The sequence below is a fragment of the Nannospalax galili genome, unplaced genomic scaffold (assembly GCF_000622305.1).
Source record: "Nannospalax galili isolate Female #2095 unplaced genomic scaffold, S.galili_v1.0 scaffold116, whole genome shotgun sequence".
Lineage (NCBI taxonomy): Eukaryota > Metazoa > Chordata > Mammalia > Rodentia > Spalacidae > Nannospalax > Nannospalax galili.
The window spans coordinates 19654-27115 of NW_008340206.1; the positions used below are offsets into that span (position 1 = coordinate 19654).

The window sequence follows — 7462 nt, forward strand, 5'->3', positions numbered from 1 at the left end:
GGTGGCGTTCAGCCCCTTTCAGTTTCTATGAATGGACGCTACAAACGTGATTTCTAAAGAAGAAATGTTTATCCAGCTTATGGTTCGGAAGGCTGGAAGTTCAAGACTGCATGGCTACCCTTAGTGAGGTCCCTCTTGCTGACAGGGACAATGTGGAATCCTGAGGTAGAACTGGGAGTCACATGGCAAGCAGAACCTTGCCGTAGCTGTGCTCTCTGCTCTTGTAACCCGCAGTTGTACTGGACTAGGTCGCATTTAGCCTTAATTGTCTCCCAAGGGCAACCTTTAAATACCACAAAGTAAGACTTCCCCTCACGACATCATCAGTTTTGATGGGGATAATTGCAAAGCATTGCGGAGGCAAACAGGTGGAAACAGTGCAAAGCCTCCTAAGTGCGTGTTTAAGCCACTGGAGTTGCCTTTTCTGTATTCTGCAACGGATCCTTCTGAATACAAGAAGACCAGCTAGGAAACTAATGCAAGTATGTGTAAGTGACACAGACGGAGGCACCGGGTGGGGACGATGCAACACACGGTGAAAGTGGGTGAAGAGGGTCAGAGAGTGAATATGCAGGATCCCAAGGGTTAACTTCATCCTTTTCTTATTTAAAACATAATGCCGGGTCAATAAAAAACTTTAGGAAACTCAGTTAAGCAAAAGCTATTAAGAAAATTGGAGGTTGGAGAGATGGCTGGGCTGCCGAGATCACCTGCTGCTCTTCCAGAGGACAGGAATTCGATTTCCAGCAGCCACATCAGGTGGCTTCCCACGGCCTGTAACTCCAGTTCCAGGATCCAACACCCTCTTTTGGTTTCAGTGGGCATGCACATATGTGGTATACACACAGACACACATACATGTAAATAATAATAAAAAAGAAAATCAAGACTCCTGCAAACCTCAGCAGAGATAAGCGATGCTGACATTTTACTGTTCTTCCCACCCCACCCACTCTCTCCATCGCTCTCCTCTTTCCTGAAGGTTTTCTCGACGTAGATGCGTAAACACCTGACACCGTTTAACAAAAATGCCATCTCAACTATTTGTTTTCCTGGGGAGAAGTGAACAAACTCAATTCACCCTAGATAGGGCCCTGACAACAGATGAAGGACATGATTCTACTCAAGGCATGCTTGATGGACCAATAAGTTTACTGGAGTCACAGGAGCATGGGTGAGGGAGGGGTCACTTACCGGAGCGTGGGCGACTCAAAGGTAGCAGCTTCACTGAAAAGCCCACCTCAGACCTACCTGGTGTGATGGTGCACACACACCTTTAATCCCAGACACTCTGGAGGCGGATTTACCTCTGAGTTCCAGGCCAGCCTAGTCTACATAGCGAGTTCCAGGACTACACTGAAATCCTGTCTTAAACCAGCTAGCCAAACAAACCAAAATCCGCAAAGCAGCCCACCACAGCACGGTTCCCTGTAACCGCCCCCAGGCACCTCCACCAGAGTCTCCTCCTCCAGAAGTTTCTTTCTGAGCTCTCTGAGCCTTGTAACTTCCCTCATCTTCCTGGGCCTCCCTCGCCCCTCCGGCAGAGACTGTTTTCATAAGAGGAACCGGCCACACAACAGCAGCAGGTACTGTTTCCTAACCCGTCCTGTTCTGCAGTAGGAGCGCACTGGGGAGGCTTTCGCACACCAACACCATTGCACCGGCTACTTGTGACTACAGGGCAGCGCCACTCTGTCATCTGCGTCTGCTCTGGAGGCAAAAGGCAAGAAGACCACTTCGGCCCTGGAACGTGGACCTCTGTTAAAACGCCCAAATAGAAACTTAATGGCTACACGCATTCCATTATGTGAATGTTACCTGCATATTTTATTTAAAAAAAGTTTCTCGTTCCCCAGCACTCGCAGGTGAGTCTCAGATGGAAGGCTAGTCTGAAAACTTACACCAACAATCACATCGTTCCGAAGCCGCCCATGTGGCTTTTAGGGCAGATTCTCCCTGACACAGGCAGTGCACTTCCAGTGCTGACAGGTTTTGGACTTCGGGTGTATTAAACTATCCTAGATATGCCCTGTCACGGGCGGATAAACGACAGGAGTGATTATGTAAAAGTCGAAAAACTGAAGCACCCGCTTCCGCAGCGAGCAGGGTTCGAACCTGCGCGGGGAGACCCCATTGGATTTCAAGTCCAACGCCTTAACCACTCGGCCATCGCTGCTACGAAGAAAGTTGGAAGGCGGAGACACTTTAGTGGAACCAGCCGCGCACGCGCGCCAGGTCCAAGAGTAGGCGGGGCCTGTGGCCGCCCTGCTCCCAGGTGGCTGGAGCTGCGGGATCTGCAGCCTGGGAACCCGGAAAAGAAGGGAAACACGGTCCAGGGCGCTCGGGTCTGAGCAGTGCCGACCCCTGCATCCTGGAAGTCGCAGCGGAGCCTGGCTTCTGCTCGCCCACCTGGCTGTCGCCCTCCCGCTTGCTCCCCTGCTCTCGAGCCACCTGTGAAACACAGAGCTGTTGGGCCGCGTTTGGCGGGCCCGCCCTCCCGGAAGTTTCTGCATTTCGGGGAGGGACGCCGCCGTGAGTGGCGGGAGGCCAAGCAGTCGGTGCTGTGCGCAAATGGCCCTGGTGAGGTATGACGACCGAGCTAGGTGCCTTCTTTGCGTTGCCTCGTGGGCATGCCCCCACCAGGAGACCCGCACTCCGAACGCTTCACAGCCACCTTCGCGCTCATTCCAGTGCGCACGCGCAGCTCCTGGGCGCTCTCCCCGCTGCGCGTGCGCAGCTCCTGGCGCTCACCCTACCGCGCACGCGCGTTCCTACCCTTGCTTAGTTCCCTAGGTGCTCTGGGAGTCACCGAGCTGCTCCTAGGGCGGGAAGGGGTCCGTGTGCAGTTGTAGACTACCTCTCCTGATGGGCATATGGCCGTGGACTGAGCGGTTATTGTGGAGGAGGCAGGTCTAATCCAGTACCGCATGGGCACAGTGATCCCTAGCACCTGGATGTCAGTGTATCCTCATGTCACAGACACTAACTGCCCGGATGGACTTTGATCGTGATTTTAGATTCTAAACGTGCATCAACATAACCAATGTAGGAACCCAGCCTTTTCATTTGTTGTATCTTGATCTCTTTTTTTTCTTGAGTCAGGATCTCAGCTTTGTAGCCCTGGCTGGCCTAGAACTCGGTCTGTAGACCAGGCTGGCCTTGGTTTTACAGAGATTGCCTGCCTCTCCCTCTGAGTTTTGGGATTAAAGGGGATAGACTGTCCTAACCTCAGGAAAGCCATGAGCTTCATTAGAGGAGGCCATAAAGGCATAAAACCATCGTAGTGGCCTAATGGTTCTACCCCCAGTGACACTCCCAAGCCTGAGAGAGTGTTTGTGGAGCCCACCTGTCTCCTGTAGGGCCATAGGTAACATTCCTGCCAGTTTCTGGGGAAGTAATCTTGACAAGGAGACTCTCAGTCACTCCAAGGACACCGAGCCGGGGCACTAACACAACGCCTCAGTAAGTGCAGCTGTGTCCCACAACCCTGGTATTAAAAACCCGGGTTTTCTTTGTCTAGTTGTAGATGCTTATTTCCTGCAGACAGCCTCTACCTCTCTCTGTATCTTCTTTGAATAAAGGAAGATAACTTCCTTGCCTGTTGCAGGTCTGGCTCTGGTTTCTTGCCTCTTATTTTTCTATCTTTATTTTCCAAAAATCTAACAAAAGGTCTGTGCCACCACGCCTGGCTTCTTGTATATTTGTTTTGATCATTTATGCAGATACATGATGGTAGTATTTATTAAAGGATCTGTCTGATAGAGTATGTGAATTTCAGAAGAGCCACAGCCTAATTAGAAGCAATAATTCCCTTAAAGTGTCTAACTGGCCCTAAATTGGCAGCCTGGCCTTGCTCAAGCCCTATCAACTGGTAACTCCTTAGAATGAGAGAGAGAGAGAGAGAGAGAGAGAGAGAGAGAGTTTGTGGAGCCCACCTGTCTCCTTTAGGCTATAGGAGATAACTTACCCACCTGTCTTGAGAGGAGAGACCCTCAAGGACACCAAACCCGAGCACTGATTCAGTTCCCCACAAAATGCATCTGTGTCTCACAACTTTCATATAAAAATCCCCGGTTTCTTTGTCTAGTTGTAGAAGCCTGGTTTGCCAAGTCAGCCTCTACCTCTCACTGTATCTTCTTTGAATAAAGGAAGATGTATTCCTTGCCTGTTGCAGGCCTGGCTCTGCTTTCTTGTCTCCTCCTTTTATTCTCCAGAAATCTAACACTATCTTTACTGTCCCGTTCTCCTTTTAAAGAATGCTTTTCATTTATAATATTAACAAAAATAGTGATTGGTGATGGTTAAAATTCTTAAATAAAAATTTTCATTCTGAGGAGGCTGAGACAGGAGGATTGTGTTGAAGGCCAGCCTAAACTACCATGGTAACACCCTCCCTTAAAGTCATAAATATGACTTTTTTCTCCCTGAGGAGTATGGTGGTGAATGCCTTTAATCCCAGCACACGAGAGGCAGAGGTGGATCTCTGAGTTCAAGGCCAGCCTATATCTGACTTCTACTCCAAAAATATCAAGGATCATTGGGGAAGAGGTGGTGGATGACCACAAGGAAACAGTTCTCAGACTATCGGGAGGTTACTTATAAGAACCAGCAATGGTGACAGCATGTACAAAATACCCATAAGCTCAAGTGAGACAAAAATCTCAGCATAGACATGGAGAAGTGTGTGAGAAACCCGAACGCTACCTGAGGAGACTGATGGCTGCTGGGAGGGGAGAGTCAGTCTCTTTTAGGGGTGTGACTCTTGGTTGGTTAACCAGGCTCCAGTGGATGATGGATCCACACCGAAGGACATTTGGGGATGTAATTTTGGGGATGTAATATATATATATATATTATATATATATAATAGAGTACATGAATTTGTGTGTGGGGTTCCAGATAGGGGAGAGGATTCAAGTATGATCAAAATACATTGTATGAAATTCCCAAAAATTCAGTAAAAAAAGAAATTAGAAAGAGTGTGATCTTGTGCTGACAGTGCCTTCTGTTCCAGGTCACACTGATAACAGGATGGGACAACATGCCCCCAGTGACTGTAGAGATAAAAAATGATTCATAGAACTCTCTTAGGCAAAAACCTTAATGGAAAGGAAAAGTGGGCCAAGGAGATGGGGACAGCACTGATTATGAAAGATTCAAGTTGCCTCCAAATCAGAGGAAGAAATAGATGCTTTTATCAAGTTGCTAAGAACGTCTTTTGTCTGGTAATTTTCCTTCCGTCTTCCTTCCTTCTTGGAACTCCCTCCCTCCCTCCCTCCCTCCCTCCCTCTTTTGGTCTTTTGAGACAGGGTCTCCCTGTAGCCTCAGTTGCAGTTGGCCTGAAACTTGATATGGAGGCCAGACTGGTCTTGAACTCACAGATCCACCTGCTTCTGCCTCTCGAGTGCTGGGTTTAAAGATGTGAACCGCCACCACCATGCCCTATTTTTTTCTATTCTTTTTAAAGATAGGGCTTTAGTTAAAGCTTGGTATTTTTCACATGTGATCCCCAGGAGTAAGGAATGTGATTTTTCCAGATGGCTTCTGTGAGAATGAGGCTTGTCTTGCATGGGGGCAACTACTTTGGTCTTAGAGCCAGATTGTCTTTATTAGAGTTTATGTAAAAACCTAAGTTTTTGTGGAGGCAGCACGTGTCTGTAATCCTGTCATTAAAGGCAGGAGAATCAGGAGTTCAAGGCCTGTTGTATAGCAAGTTCAAGACATGGTGTAAAAAACAAAACAAAACAAAATCATCTCAAAAGAAGTCAGACATTTAATCCTAGAGTCAGAACATTGATCAATTATAGGCCAAGGGCTGGGGATGTAGCTCAGTTAGTTGTTAGAGTGCTTACCTAGCATGCATGCAGCCCTGGGTTTGATCTTCAGCAGCTCATAAAAGTGGCTAAGGTCATCTTGGGCCACATTAGAGCTTGTAACAAAACACCAAACAACACAGGAGATGGCTCAGCAGGTAAAGGTACTTTCTACCAAGCCTGACAACCTGAGTTCCATTCCCAGGACCCACATGGTAGAAGGAGAGAACTGACTGCCACAAATTGTCCTCTGACCTCCTCTTCTACACTGTGTCATGCCCTCCACTCCCCCATAATAAATAAATGCACAAAACAAAAAAAGAAACCAACAACAAAATCCAACCAACCAGCCAAAAAAACCTGTAGGACAAGCTGATCATAGTGGACATGTCTGGGATTCCATTCCCCAGGAAGCAGAGGAGGAGGACCACAGGGATGCCAGACTGGGCCTAACCTGAGATGGCTCAGAAAACCAAGGGCTGGGTATGTAGCTCAGGGGTCAAGTAGAATGTGCAGGGTCCTAGGTTTGGTCCTGAGCATTGTAGGGCATAGCAAAGAGGAAACCAAGTGAAGGTATCTGTGTTCTTATATGACCATTAGGCTGTTAAATTTCATAGGCATTTTCATACAACTTTTATTTCAGGGTCCAGATCCCAGGATTTGGCCCTCTGCAGACCTAATGATTTTTCTGATGGTTGACTTTAGATAGCCTCTAGTATACAAAGGCTGTTAATACTTAGAATATATATGTATATGTGTTATTTTATTTTATTTCTTTTTAGTAGTTAGAATATTTATATAGGCATTTTTACCTTGTAGGCAGACTTACATAAGAAGTTAATTAAAATAAAAAAATTCTTTATTGTTTTTATGTGTATGTGTGTATTTTCTGCATGTAGGTAAGTGCACCCGTGTCGTGCAGTGCCCGCAGAGGACAGAAGAGACTGTCGGATCCTCTGGAACTGGAGTTACAGACAGTTGTTAGCTACCATGTGGGTGCTGGGATTAGAACCCAGGTCTTCTGCAAGAACAGTGTTCTTAACCGCTGAGCCATCTGTCCAGCCCCCCCTCCATTTTGAGGATTCTTACAATTTTCCTAAGTATTGTACTGACTATTTCTCCAAAGAGTTTATGAAAATATAACAAAATTTTACAGAAGACAAATTGACAATTGTGTGTGGAATTTAACACAGTTGTGTAACTTAAATCTCTAGATAATGAAAGAAGTGTAAATGTGTGTGTGTGTGTGAATGTTTGTGGGTGTGTGTGTATATATGTGTATCTGTGTGTATATGGATATATAACTAAAGATCAAAGCAACAAAATGATTAATAAATTCTTAGATCGGTCTACCTAAGCTGCCATAACAAAATGCCACAGGTAAGGAGGCTTAAATATTGGGAGTTCATTGTCTCACAGTGTTGCAAGCTGAGGTTCCAGCGACGTTGATTTCATTATGAGCTGTCCTCTTGACCTCTGTGCTATGACCATCTAGCCATAAGAGCTCATATCTCTGTGCATGGGTGAAGGGAAAGAAAAAGAAAAAGATCTTTCTTCATACAAAGCTACTTGTCCCATCACTTTAGGCCTTGCCTCTATGACCTTATTTAACCTTCTAAAGACTCTGTTTCTACAACATGTGAAGTTAA

At 46.6% G+C, this 7462-nt stretch overlaps 1 non-coding gene across 1 annotated transcript; it reads right to left on the reverse strand.

The window, feature by feature from the left end:
- Positions 1 to 2094: 2094 nt before the first annotated feature.
- On the reverse strand, positions 2095 to 2176 carry Trnas-uga. Its single transcript has one exon. It is a non-coding gene; the product is annotated as a tRNA-Ser (tRNA).
- Between the last annotated feature and the right edge of the window lie 5286 nt (positions 2177 to 7462).